This window comes from Cyprinus carpio, chromosome B15 (assembly GCF_018340385.1).
Source record: "Cyprinus carpio isolate SPL01 chromosome B15, ASM1834038v1, whole genome shotgun sequence".
NCBI classification, from domain to species: domain Eukaryota; kingdom Metazoa; phylum Chordata; class Actinopteri; order Cypriniformes; family Cyprinidae; genus Cyprinus; species Cyprinus carpio.
The window spans coordinates 8,391,490-8,407,033 of NC_056611.1; positions in this window are offsets into that span (position 1 = coordinate 8,391,490).

Genomic DNA, 15,544 nt, shown 5'->3' on the forward strand with positions numbered 1-15,544 from the left:
TTCACAGCCGCCCTCCGTACCGGCGTGGGATCTAGCTCTAGTTTTGAGGGCACTATCTCTACCACCGTTCGAGCCCTTAGCTTCGATTGCGGTTAAGGAGCTTTCCCTGAAGACGGCCTTGCTTCTTGCTCTCGCCTCAGCGAAGCGCATTGGAGACTTACATGCGTTTTCGGGGAACGATGATTGCACCTGTTTCAGACCTGGCGACTGTAATGTCACTCTCCGGCTGAGACCAGGTTACGTGCCGAAGTCACTCAATACACCGTTTAGAGCACAGGTTGTTTCCCTGCCCGCCTTACCTGCTGAGCCGCCAGCCTCGCGTGACGCTGATGCTCAGAGCACTGTCTGCCCTGTTAGGGCTTTGCGGACATATGTGGATCGCTCGGCCGCCTTTCGTCAGTCGGACCAGCTGTTCGTGTGCTTTGGTGGATGTAATAAGGGACGTGCTGTTTCAAAACAGAGACTTTCTCACTGGATTGTGGACGCTATTACGTTGGCTTACGAATGCCAGGGGAAAGATTATCCCCTCAGCATCAAAGCTCATTCCGTGAGGGCAATTGCTTCCTCATGGGCCTGGGCTAGAGGTATGTCTATCCAGGATTTATGTCTTGCTGCTGGCTGGTCTTCCCAGAACACATTCGCCAGGTTTTACAAGCTGGATGTACCCTCTGTAGCGTCACATTTACTTTCGGTGAGTTAAGTTTCATTCATATGTTGTGAACTGTTATAACCAGCTATCCAGTAGTTACCATAGCTGCTAACTCTGTGTTATGGTTTATAAGATTATGCAGTTGTCACTGCAAACGCTGTCGACTCTATGTTTAACTCTCATGCTTGAGTGCTCATTGTGTTGTGTCTGCCCTAGTCAGTGCAGCCTTCGTGTTCATTGCATGAAGATATGCAAATTTTGTTAGGGTCGGAGCAGATGTTTCATTGGTCTAGTTCCACCTATCAGATGCGAGTACTCTTAGCGACGCGGCTATTGGCTGAACTGTCTCGCTTATGTGTGGGTGTGATTGACCCCGTTCAGGGTTTATCTTCACTGCTCTCACGGCGGGATTTAATACGGTTCCCATATACGTCTTAGCTGACGTAATGTTGAGTTACCGCCTTGATAGGGAACGCCTCCGGTTACTATCATAACCTCGGTTCCCTGAGAGGCGGGAACAGGACATTACGTTTGCAGCCGTGGTTGCTGTTTGATCAGCTGTGCTAGCGTTCAGTCGTGATTCTGACGTAATTTTCGTGCCCATGCGTTTCATACTGCCCGGTGACGTGTCAGTATTTGCATGCTTCGACGTCAATTGGCCAGCTGTCCCCAGCTGGCGTTAGCCCATAAGATTTCAGCGAAAGTGGAGAAGGGAGGAGTTCCCATATACGTCTTAGCTGACGTAATGTTGAGTTGAGAGACTTGCGGTTTAGACGCCATAGGTTTTTTGAACAAATAAGTTAATTTTGCGTCTCTGAGAGACTTGCGTTTAAATGAGAATCGCAATGCCCTCACTATTAACAGCCTGACACCTACATTTTAATTTCACATTTAATGTATTATTTTATTATTTTTATCATTTCAAATGAGTACTCAACATTTTATGTCTTATACAGGTCCTTCTCAAAAAATTAGCATATTGTGAAAAAGTTCATTATTTTCCATAATGTAATGATAAAAATTAAACTTTCATATATTTTAGATTCATTGCACACCAACTGAAATATTTCAGGTCTTTTATTGTTTTAATACTGATGATTTTTGCATACAGCTCATGAAAACCCAAAATTTCCTATCTCAAAAAATTAGCATATCATGAAAAGGTTCTCTAAACGAGCTGGGTAAGACTGCCGACCTGACTGCTGTCCAGAAGGCCATCATTGACACCCTCAATGTCACGAAACGCACACAAAGAGGTAGATCCAAATGCAGTGTTTAATGGGTAATCCAGAAATCATCAATCAGCCAGGCAAAGGTCAAAATCCAGGTAAGCATCCAAAACAAGAAACATAAACTACAGCAAGTAAACACGACAAAGCAGGGTGACATTAAACAAGGACTCCGTAACAATGACAGAACAACCGGGGTATTTATACACAGTGAAATGACAATACTAACGGGGAATTGGCTGAGTGCAATGATTGATGACCAGGGACAGCTGAGTGCAATGAACAGTGATGAGTATCAACAAGACTGTGGGAAATGTAGTTCCTGAGGTGATACAAAAACACACACAGGGAAACACAAAAAGAGACAGTAAGACACAAAAAGAAAGACAAAGACACACAAACCCCCCCTCTAAGGAGCAGCTTCCAGATGCTCCTCAGAACACAAAACAAACACAAAACAAAGAGACCAGGAGGGAGGTGGACTGGTGTAGGGGAACAGGGGGAGGGAGCGATGGCTCCACTGGCAGCCAAGGTGGATCAATCAGTTCAGGGGGCCAGGGTGGACCCGAAAGTTCAGGGAACCACGAGGGACCAGGCAGTTCAGGTGGCCACGGAGGATCAGTCCATTCTAGTTGTGCCAGACGGCCAGGGAGGAACTCGCCATTTGAGTGGCCAGAACGGAACCTGCCATTCGGGGAGCCAGTGAGGAGCAGACTGTGGTGATGGCCAGGTCACGGCATTGGACACGGGTATCGCCTCGGGAACGACCTCGGGTTCGGGCACCGCCTCGGGAACGACCTCGGGCACGACCTCGGGCTCGGGCACCGCCCTGGGAGCGGCCTCAGGAACGGCATGGAACAAGGACACCGCCTCGGGAACGGCCCTGGACACGGGCATCGCCTCGTCCTGCGCATCGGGCACTGCCTCGGCCTCCGGAACAGCATCGGGCATCGCCTCGGCCTCCGGAACCGCCTCGTGGCACCGCCTCAGCCTCCGGAAACCGCCTCGGCCTCCGGAAACCATCTCGGGCACGGCCTCCGGAACCGCCTCGGCCTCCGGAAACCATCTCGGGCACCGCCTCGGACACCCGCCTCGGCCTCCGAAAACGCATCGGTCCTGCCTCGGCATCGGGAACAACATCGGGCACCGCCTCGGCATCGGGCACCGCCCTCGGACCTCCGGAACAGCCTCGGGCACCGCCTCGCAATCGGGCTTACAGCCTCGGGCCACCGCCTCGACCTCCGGAAACACAGCCTCGGGCACCGCCTCGGCCGGACACGCCTCGGCCTCGGGAACAGCATCGGGCCCGCCTCGGCCTCCGGAACAGCCTCAAGGCACCGGCACGCCTCGGACCATCGGCCACCGCCTCGGCCATCAGGAACCATTCTCGCCTCGGAACGGCATCGGGCACCGCCTCGATCGGAACCAACATCCGCACCGGTTCGGCCTCGGGCCGAACCGCCCCTCGGCCTCGGAACCATCTCGCACGCCTCGGCATCGGAAACCATCTCTCGCCTCCGGAACAGCATCGGGCCCCTGCCTCGGCCGTCCGGAACAGATCAGGCCCCGTTTCGGCATCGGGCACCGCCCCGGTCTCTGGAACAACATCGGCCACCCGCCCTCAGCCTCTCGACCTCCGGAAACGGCCGGGCACCGCTCGGCATCGGAACATCATCGGGCACGGCCTCGGAAACCGCCCTCGGCCTCCGGAACCATCTCGGGCACCCTCCTAACCGCCTCGGCCGCCTCGACCTCCGGAACAGCCTCGACCTCCGGCAACGCCTCTGGCACCGCCTCGGCACCGTGCACAGCCTCGGCATCAGGCACAGCCTCGGGCACCGCCTCCGCATCGGGAACAACATCGGGCACCGCCTCGACCTCCGGAAACAGCCTCGGCACCGCCTCGGCATTGGGCACGCCCTCGACCCTCCGGAACAGCATCGGTCACTGCCTCGGCACCGGGCACCCTCGACCTCCGGAAACGGCATTGGGCACCGCCTCGACCTCCGGAACAGCATCGGGCACCGCTCGCCTCCGGAACAGCCTCGGGCACCGCCTCGGCATCGGGCACAGGCTCGGGCACCGCCTCGGGCACCGCCTCGGCCTGCGGAACAGCATCGGTCACTGCCTCGGCATCGGGCACCGCCTCGACCTCGGAACGGCATCGGGGCACCGCCTCGACCTCTGGAACGGCCTCGGGCACCGCCTTCGGCATCGGGCACAGCATCGGGCACCGCCTCGGCATCGGGAACAACATCGGGCACCGCCTCGGCATCGGGAACAGTATCGGGCACCGCCTCGGGCACCGCCTCAGGGACGGCAGCAGACTGCTCAGGAACGTCCTCCTGGACGCCAGCGGCCTGCTCGGGAACGTCCTCCTGGACGGCAGCAGCCTGCTCGGGAACGTCCTCCTGGACGGCAGCGGCCTGCTCGGGAACGTCCTCCTGGACGGCAGCGGCCTGCTCGGGAACGTCCTCCATGCTTTGAGGAACGGTAGACGCCTGTCTCCTCCTCCTCCGCCCTCTATGATGGCGAGTCGGTGGCACCTTGACGGGAGACTCAGGCGTTGAGTCAGCCATCTTGTCTGGCAACACAGGTGTAGATTCGGCCATCTTGTGCAATGGTTCTGGGCTGGCGGCCATCTTGTGCTGTGGTGTTGGGCTGGCGGCCATCTTGTGCTGTGGCGCTGGGCTGGCGGCCATCTTGTGCTGTGGCGCTGGGCTGGAGGCAGTCTTGTCTGGAGACTCAGGTGTGGTTACTGCATTCCCCACTGAGCCCGATGGCGCAGGTAATTGGTGTGAACCCCCCAAAAGTTTAGGATCTCCAGCCCCTTCATCTCCCACCGAGGCAAAGGGTCATCAGGCAGTCATTAAAAAAATCCATTTAGTGCTCATCGTTATACCCCAGCCCTACCGCCATAGTCCAAAACGCTTGAGCCAGATCACCCACCTCACGCCCACTTTGAGAAGGGTGGTTAAGTGGAGGAGTCTACCCCTCCGCTCCTCCATGGTGACTGGGGAACGGATACGAAATCCAACACCGCTGGATCTGAGCATGACGGAGTCCTTCTGTCACGAAAACGCACACAAAGAGGTAGATCCAAATGCAGTGTTTAATGGGTAATCCAGAAATCATCAATCAGCAGGCCCAAATAGGTCCCAGGTAAGCATCCAAACAAGAAGAAAACATAAACTACAGCAAGTAAAACACGAACAAAGCAGGGTGAAATTAAAACAAGGACTCGAGTAACAAAGATTAGACCTCCGGGGTATTTATACACAGGGAAATGGACAAAAAAATACTAATGGGGAATTTGGCTGAGTGCAAGATTGATGCACCAGGGACAGCGAGTGCAAACAGTGATCCAGGCAGTCATTAAAAAAAATCCTTTAAGTGCCTCAGCGTTATCAACAAGGACTAGTGGGAAATGTACCCACCTCTGAGGAGGACGAGGGTGGTTGGTGCAGGTGATGAGTATGGGGGGAAGTGAGACCTCTAGCGGACACCCGGGATACACAAACAGACACCGTGACACTCAAGCGGAGGAGGGTAAGAAACAGCAAGAAATTTCTGAACGAATAGGTGTTCCCAGAGTGCTGTATCAAGGCACCATCAGTCAGCCGGCAAGCAAAGTCTGTGGGAAAGAAAAAAAGTGTGGCAAAAAACGCTGCACAACGAGAAGAGGTGACCGTGAACCCTGCGGAAGATTGTGGAGAAGGACCGATTATTTATAACAGGGACCTTGGGGGACCTGCGGAAGCAGTGGACTGAGTGTCTGGAGTTAGAAACATCAGGGCCACGTGCACAGGACGTGTGCTTTTGAACACAGAAACAGCGGCAGAAGTGCCTGACCTGGGCTACAGAGAAGCAGCACTGGACTGTTGCTCAGTGGTCCAAGGTACTTTTTTCGGATGAAAGCAAATTTTGCATGTCATTCGGAAATCAAGGGAAGAGTCGGAGAAGACACCGGGGAGAAGGGTAATGCCAAAAATGCCTGAAGTCCAGTGTCAAGTACCCCACAGTCCAGTGATGGTCTGGGGTGCCATGTCAGTGCTGGTGTTGGTCCACGTGTTTTTACTCAAAGGGTGGCAGGGTCAATGCACTAAGCTATTTAGGAGATTTTTGTGAGAACTTCATGCTTCCATCTGCTGAAAAGCTTTATGGAGATGAAGATTTCGTTTTTCAGCACGAGCTGGCACCTGCTCACAGTGCCAAAACCACTGGTAAATGGTTTAGAAACATCCGGTTATTACTGTGCTCAAATGGCGTGTGCCAACTCTCCTGACCTAACCATAGAGAATTCTGTGGGATCTTGTGAAGAGAAGTTGAGAGACCACTTCTGGATGAGGGTCGCTAAAGCATTGGGCCTCAATAACACCTCAGCAGTGCCACAGGCTGATTGCCTCCATGCCACGCCGCATTGAAGCAGTCATTTCTGCCAAAGGATTCCCGACCAAGTATTGAGAGCAGGAACTGATTTATTTGAAGGTTGACTTTTTTTGTATTAAAACCCACTTTTTTTTTGTATGGTCGGCCAAATAGCTAATTTTTTGAGAAGTGAATTTTGGGGTTTTCATGAGCTGTATGCCAAAATCATCAGTATAAAACAAAAAGACCTGAATAATTTCAGTTGGTGGCTGAAATCTAACTATATGAAAGTTTAATTTTTATTCATTACATTACCTGGAAAATAATGATTTAATTTTTGAGAAGCTATTATGTGCTCCATTGGCCTGCCACCTCTCCTGACCTTAATGAGGTTCTGTCAAACAGTTTCTGGAAAGCTTCCGGGCCGCTATCAGGATGTAGCCCAGCCGTGCAGAGTTTAGTTCTAACCCTGCTCCTTTTTTTTGCATTAAAAAGAATTTTTTATTTGTTCGGATGAAATGCCCTAATTTTTTTGAGATTAGGAAAATTTTTGTATGTAGTTTTCAAAATAAAAGGCCTAAATGATTAGATTAGCCCTGGATCAGGTGTGTTAATTACCAGGTAGTTATATTGAAATAAACTGTGCAACACTGGTATCAGGCCCTCCAGGAACTGAGTTTGACACCCTTGGTCCCCAGGAACAGTTCCGGAGTGCCGTACCACTGCTTGCCCCTTTTTTTTCCCTCCACTGATAAAATGTAACTAAGTAATTTTTACTCTGAGAGTAAATTTTAAACGAGTACTTTTTTTACTTTTACTTGAGTAGATTTTTAGACTGGTACTTTTACTTGTATAACTTCTGTTACTTTAAGTTTGGTAATCATAACACAAATTAAGAAAAAAATTTAAATAAAAAATCCAACTCTCAACGGAAGGCACAATAAAAGTATTCAGAAAGAACCTCCTTATTGACTCCTTTCTAAATCAATACTGATTGGATGTTTATTAACAGTTTTGTTTTTTCAACTGCTTACACACATTTTCAAAACTGTTCCTCTTTTTTTTTTTCAAAACTTAACACACAAATCCTATAATTGCACACACAAAATGCAAAATGCCTTGCAAAATGAAGCATTCAAAATATCCAAACACATCTCAAAAGCAAACATTTACAAACACCTTTGCCAAAATATTAATTCCTGTTAGATTTTTGTTTGTTACAGTAGTAATTAAAGGTTACATAGAGAATTGTGTGCTGTGTTTTGCAAAAAGTGTTTTATGAAATTGAAAACTGAGTCAAAGGCCAAGAATTAGTGTATGGTTTTGCAGATTTGGTGTGGTTCTGGTGTTTGAGTGTCAGGTTTCAGAAATCGTGTGACAAGTAAAGATTTTCTGTGTAAGCAGTTGAAAAAAAACTGTATTATCTTACTTGAGTTTGCAGAGAGACACAAACCAAGAAAACAAGTATCCTAGATGACCAGTCAGTTATTTACAACCATATAGAGTATTTACAACAATCATTATTCAGAAATATTTCACTGCTGAATTGGTCAAACTGAATCAAATATTCCAAAGAGTTGTGTAATAGAGACTTATCAAAGACTGTGATATAGGAAGTGAAATAGAGCATCAGTGTGTTGAATAAATTATGTATTGGAATAAAGTAACTCAACATAGGGTGTGAGTTGGGTGAGAACCGAAAACCTGTGTTCCAAAAAATGGAAGATGAGGCTAGAGCGGAAGGGACGGTGGGAATGCTTAGGCTAGCTGTTAGTTTTCATTTGGTGCCACTAGTCAAGATCAAGTCAAACTTATTTGGATAGCGCTATTCACAATACACATTGTTTCAAAACAGCTTTATAGAAAATCATGATGTTAATGTTTATAAAATATCTTAAAATGTTCATGCTTCACAGTATAGTTGCATTTAGTAGATTAGAGCTGGGTGATAATATGTGTGTGTGTGTGTGTGTGTGTGTGTGTGTGTGTGTGTGTGTGTGTGAATGAGAGAGGGGGCACAATAGAAGGATATGGTCTTTGTGTTGTGGTATCGGCATCAGAATGCACTGCACAATGACGTAACCCACCAATAAAGACTTAAGGCAGGGTATAAACACAACAGTTTAGAAACAAAAAAAAATCCCAAAATTATGATGCTTTTTCTGGTTGATACTGAGGTGAGAGGTCAGACTTATGTAAATAAACTGTGCGTGTGCTAGCAACACCAGGGTCATGGGTTCAGTTCCCAGGGAACAAACATTCTGGTAAGATGTAGCTATACCTTGATTTCACTGCATATTGCTTTGATTAAAAGTTTCTATCTGCTTTTTTTGTCTTTATTCAGACAGAACTTTGAAGAGTATGGACAGAAAGCTAAATGGGGGGACGGGATCATAAAGTACCACGAGCTGGGATTTGAACTCAGGCCATCCAAAGCGCAACCATGCTGCATGTCAGAGTGCCGCCCATGAGTTTATCAGCTCAAGCTTGGTATACATTTTTACACCAAACTTGAACGTAATGTAAATATGTCAAATATTAAAATACTCATTTAATTATGGCTTTATTTTGGTTTTTGGATTCAGTCTATTGGCTTCAGTTTATTTGTAGAATTTGTCTGTTATAAAAGAGAGTGAAAGAATACACTTTAATCTGCATTTGCATGCTTACAACATATTATCTAACATGTTAGTCACTTTAGCTATCGCAAACCATTTAATCAAAAAATCCTACATATTAGGAAGAGGATGGAAATTTGATTATTTTCCATGGTAACTTAGAGAGTGAAATCAGCCATTGTGGTCCTGTGTGTGTATTTCTCTGTAAGCTTCAGGGTTAGATAATGTGAACTATAATTAAATGCATCACTTAGTGCTATGTTAGTAGTAGTCCCTGATCACATTATCTGATAACAGAACACATAGACTATGTATTGAAGCAAAGGATGGTCACTCTGAACACATACACACAAACATATTACAGAGCAAGGCTAGTTTAAATTTCGAGTCAAACTTCCAATTGCATAAAATCTTGCTTTCTCAGAAGTGGTTTATTGATTTCAACGGCAGTTCTTAAATTTAAATAATTTTGTGAATTCTGATTAATTCTGAAAATTCTAATATCATATTTTGGTCATTGTCATAAGATGAGCACAATATAAAAAATAAATAAATAAATAAATAAAAAAACTCTTTGAACAACTATATAGTTACGATACATTTTAACCAGAAATGTTCTTTTCATGAAGGTTGGACTGATTGACACATTTTTATAGGGGCAAGTGTTTTAATTTCATACAATTTATTAATCATTATTTTCCATTGTCCACAATAGCAGTTTGATATTTTTAATGTTGCTTTTTGATGTTTCATGGATTGTTTTGTGCTTCGTACTTTTATAATGCCCCTCTATTAAGGCAGTTGTGAACAAAGCATGAACATTTGTAGAATTCAATATATTAATATTATCAATATATTTCTTGTGCAAAATTTAATTGCCTTAAAAAAACAGCCCTGGAAGAGTAAAAAGTATGACAGCAAGCCCTGGTCTCCCCATGTATCTATTCACAGTTAATTAGTGCTTTGTCTCTGTTTGTGTATCAGTGCTCTGTGTGTATCTGCATGTGTTAGCATGAGGTTATGGAAGCAGTGCAGGGTGATGAAGGTTTCAGTAGTCTACATGTGGAATGAAAATAAATATGTCATTGCCAGTTAAGACTGCACATTTACTCTATCTTATTGTGTGTACTGTCTGTCTGTATAACAGTGTGTGAGCATGCTCATATCTCTCTTCGCTCTGTTATTATTTGATTTAAGTTCATTACAACTTTAAACATTTTACTTGGACCCAAACAGGCTGAAAATTGCTAATTAGAGGTGGGAAAATATTTAAAACTCAGAACAAATATTGTCAAGCTAATCTATACAGACCATGTGAACTTTGTCTCGATTATTTATTCTGTCACTGGAGCAACTAGAGTTACAATTCTTGTCAGAGCACTTAAGTTTCATGTTGTACCAGTTCTTATGGTGACTATGGCTGTGTTCAGACTGCAGGAAAACATGGCCCAAACCCAATTGTTTTGCTCATATGTGACTCAGATTTTTTTCTTCTTTTCTTTTCTTTTCTTTTCTTTTCTTTTCTTTTTTTTCATGACAGTGTGAACAGCACAAACCATGGAATTTGACCTCTTTAATTCTGATTTGGACTGCTTCCATGTATGGTTCTAAATCCAATACAGGTCAGACATTTTGCAATGCGACCTCAGTCTGAACGGTTATATCAGAATTCATGTGACTTTTATGTCACTCTGGATCCACATTTATCATAATTCCGCTCTGATGGGAGTCACTCTAAAAATGATCACATCCTTATCACATGCTCACGAATTTCCTGGCTTCCGTGGCACATCACTATATTTTGGCTTTTGTGTTTATGTCAGTATGACAGCGTGCCGTGTGCCCTCTTGTTATTCTTCTTTTGCATATACAGGTCAGTTCAGGACCATGATAAGTTCACAATGAAATCTCATATTGAGCAATTTTTTTTTTTTTTCCAAAAATTATATAAATAAATAAATAAATAAATAAATAATGTGAACAGCCAAACGAAAACAATCAGGTCTGAACAAATAATCAGAATTGAGCACTAATGCTTGCAGCGTGAGTATAGCCTTAGATTACATACACAGCGCAAACTGCACCGATATTCAAAATAGTACTAATACCTTCCATGCTACATGTTTAAGGACATGTAACATGGTTTTCTTTGAAGTGCCTTGGAGTAAAGGTAACTGGTTATGGTCATAATTCAGTGCCATGGTATGAATATATACAATATATCAAAGTACAGTTTAGTATTTCTATCTGTTACAGTCACTGTATCACTGTGCTCTCGAAGTTCCAAAATTCCCCTCTCAGTCCTTTGTTTATCTTCAGCAAACCATTACATCCGGTGACCATAACTGTAAATTTTCAAGAAAACACTTGCTTTTTTGTACAAAGTGAAAAGCTGATGAAAAGATGGAGTTATAATTTCCCAAATATCTGTGAAAACTGTAACCTCACCGTTCCTCTCATGATGTCATGGCGCAAAGACTCTCTGTGGGAGATCAGGCTGAAAGGATAGCCGGGCTGAGCCAAGGTAAACTGGGCTGCATGGAGCCACGATGGAGCACTGTGAACACAGACACCAGTTACAAACGCACTCAGATATGGATCATTGGGTCTGAGCGCGACTGCAGCTTGAATCAATTATTGGTGTCATCTTGATCCAATTTGACTGATCTGAGGGGGAACGGAGAGGACAGGGCGGGCGGGGGTGCGGCAGAGGGCAAATTCTGGTCAAATATCCCCCCCGTGCATTGCCCCTGCCGAAAACCCATTCCCTGCCCTATTCAATGGCGGTCACTCCGACTCACCAGTGGGGCCGAAGGTCAATGGTAAATAGCATGATATGCTCTGAAATGTAATAAATCGTGACCGCAGGATAGCTACATCACACCGAACTTGTATTTGATTGATACCCTGTTTTGTGACAAGATTTGATTCCCATCATTCTCACTGTTCTTTTAATAATGAATTTGCTACACCTTTCATATGGTAAATCCATAGTTATTGCTTTGTAGATTATATGTAAACAGTGTGTATAAAATGCTGCTAATGCACAGATAAATGATAATGCAGTAATGCTCACTTTTTTATTTTTTTGTAAGACCTCTAAATATAAATGACTTCAGCTGCTTAGATAAATAAATATTTATCAAAATACATAAATGTATGCTTTGAAAAAAAAAAAAAAAAAACCTAGCCCAGCTAACCCTGAAACTTAACAAAATATCTGTAAGCTCTTTTGAGCTCTGAGCAAATCCACCTCTCCTCTACGGGTAGCACTCTCCAATCTTTACCCACACAACCTGCAGGATTAAAAAAGTCCTAACAAAACATAACATACCACTTGCTTCTGTTCTGTGTCCATCCATATCACCTTCCCAATTATTTTAAATCTTTATGATGACATTTAGTCTGTTTATACTGATACTTTGGATATTATTGTAGCTAATGGCTTTTGGTGTAGCCATAAAGGGATCTGCATGCATCTGTGCTGCCTGATTTCCTTGAGATAGTTAATGCCGTTGGAGTGTTTAGTTACCTGTGCGAAACATGCAGATTAAGCCAGGTGCTGGTGAGTCTGGTTACCAGAGCATCAATCGGCACTTCATGGGTAGTGCACTAAAATCCTGGAAGAAGACTGAAACGGTAAGTGCTGTGTGTGATTAAACCAAAATGTTTATTGTGTCTCAAAACCTAGGGTGCTTGATAACTATCTTAATAGCTTTTTGTGAAGCCTTTGAATGGGAAGTCTATGTAAAAAGACAGGTTGCTAAAACCATTTGAATTAACTTTTGTAAAAACTATAGTATATTGATCATTGTAATGATGCATTATGGAAATTTGAAGATACATAAACCCACTGTCATTGTGAGAACTGTGGTAGAAACAAATAATCTCTAAGGACGTCTAGAGCATAATCTATAGATTACCATCTTGTATGGCAATTAAAGTAACTTTATCTTGAAGTAAACGTAGCAAGACAGCAAGTCAGCTCACTGGATTTTGAGACACGGCTCTCATATTTGTGCGAAAGTATCTACTCACATTCACAGGAAAACACCCATGTAAAAATGTTAAAAGCATTATAAAGCTCATTCAAATCATTTAGACTCCAGCTAATTAGTTTATCAACAAAACTGCAGTTATGTTATGTAGATACAATTATTTCAAATAAAGAAGAGGTCCAAACATGGCCCACATAAACACACACACTGAAAACTGTTGCTGTGACACTGACCTTGGCTTAGGATTTAACATTTTTTTTTTTATTTTAAGTTCTAAGGAGAAACCTCTGTAAGTCTTTTTAAAGCCTAAAACAAACGTAAATAAACCTTTATACTTTGCCCTACTGCAAGAAAAAGGTTTGTGCCTAGTCTGTTCCTGATTATCCCTGATATTAACGTGCACATAGACACACACACCCAATATAATTCCAGATTCCAGTAACACACTCAGATACAATTGCTAAGATGCTAGTTCATACACCGAACTGAAAACTCCTCACAAAGAGCAGTTTGCTTAGTACGCACACACACACACACACACACACACACACACACACACACACACACACACACACACACACACACACACACACACAAGCATACAGACATGAATAGTGAAAGTCTATCCATGTCCACGCCTGACAGAGGGGCTAAGAGGTTGGCGGCACATTGCAGGTTTATTGAATTAATTACGATAAGGATCAGAGCTTTAAACAGGGGGGGTGAGACACTGGCTGGAAAGACATTGGAACCCTTCAAGCGATCTCTTTCTCTCTTTCTTTGTTGGACCGCATGATTGGATTGGTAGTGTCAGGGTTGAACTGTGTGTGACAGTAACTAACTCCATAAGGTAAGCCGAGGGTTGAGATCGGTCAGCCGCACAACTTGTGCACTAGCTACATGCAAAAAATTAGTCCTGCATACTGAACAAATAAGGGACTGGGCTGCCCCAGCCGTATGTGTGTGAGAGAGGCAGAAATGACAGGGGGTGAGCTTTGGAAAGGTGGAAGGGGTCAGCACAGATACAGTTACCACATCTGAAATGAGGAAGGTCATTCTGCTGTGACACCCTTCACACACAGCACATGGGGGTCAATGTGTGTGTGTGTTTTGTGTGTGTGTGTAAGGAATTAATGATGACGGGTCATTATTGAAAAATAATGCACACCCGAAGAGTCTTTGGATCTCTCAGCAGTGTTCAGCAGCAACACCCCTATTAATAGAGAAACTGTAAATTTATCTTCTTCAAGAACAGCAATGTTACCACCTCCATTTGAGCAATGTTATTTAGCTTTTCACTTGCAAACTCTAAAATTCAGTTGGAGGACAGCACTGACCTTATGTTGGTCAAATTTATTTGCTTGGTCAGTGTCTGTTAATTTTTGTTCTTTTGCTGTTTTAGGTTGCAAGGACCTGAACTTTTCAACCTTAACTTAAATTATCTGGCACAGTGATTTCACACCTTTTTTAATGGTGTTTAAATGCTAGGATCACAATTAATTAACTAAAAACAATAATAAAACATGTGTGTTATATGGCCATTTGACTTTTAATGGTGTTTAAATGCTAGGATCATAATTTCTCATCTCAGTTCACTAAAAACACCCTAAAGTATTCCAGATTCTCATCTGATCTCTAATCTTTCCCTGTGTGTGTGTATATGTGTGTGTGGTAAGGCTAAGTGTGAACAGATGTACCACAATATTTTCTCAGTAAGGGAGAATCACAGTGCGACAATAACCTACAGCTGAAACAGCGTACTGTCCTACAAACACACACGCACACAAATACACACAAACATTCTCAAACCCACTCCCACATGAGCTCAAAAATTCCTAACTGCAGGACACATGCATTTATAAATGCATATACACACTCTATGTGTCTAGACATCATAGTTATACAGTGTGAAAGTAAATAGACAGCTTCAGTGTATAACAGAAAACAAAACAAAACAAAACAAAACAGACAAACACACAAAAAACTCATCAAATCAATCACTAACTGAGCACAGAAATATTATCCATGTAAAAATATTCAGGGTAAAATATTTGTTATATAAAGAAAGATTCTGGTCCTTGATTATGACTGGCTGATCCGGATTTGAGGCTGCTGTAAAATACCATATAAACATACTTATGACTTCAATATTACTGCAACACTGTGTCTGTGTATTGCTTTGCAACTATTCTGCTAAACATTGATAAAGACTTATATTGCTTGACAGAAGGATTATTATTCAATTCATAGTTTTATAAAAGCAATAAACCTGTGACCAGCCTAACAATGTCCCTTAGTTGTTCTAAAATTACTGTAAACCACAGCTTCTTATTGCTTTATTTCAGATTAGAACTTTAAATCATGTAAATTGTGGTCAAACATTGACTCTTTACTGTAAAGTGATGGTATTATACATATTATGCTAATAAAATGAATCATTATATATCAATGGTTAATTACACAGAACTCCAGAATAATAACATTAATAATATATTGTTCATAACTATTAGTTACACTTTTTTTTATCTATCTATATTATTGTTTAATTTGCTTTGCAAGTTTTCCTCTCTTGTTTTTATCCACCTATGAATTTGCATTTGTACATTTATTTCTAAGCATGGATCACTTGAATGCCTTAACATTTTTCTTTTATGTCTTTTTAGGAGTGTTATTTAAGTCTGC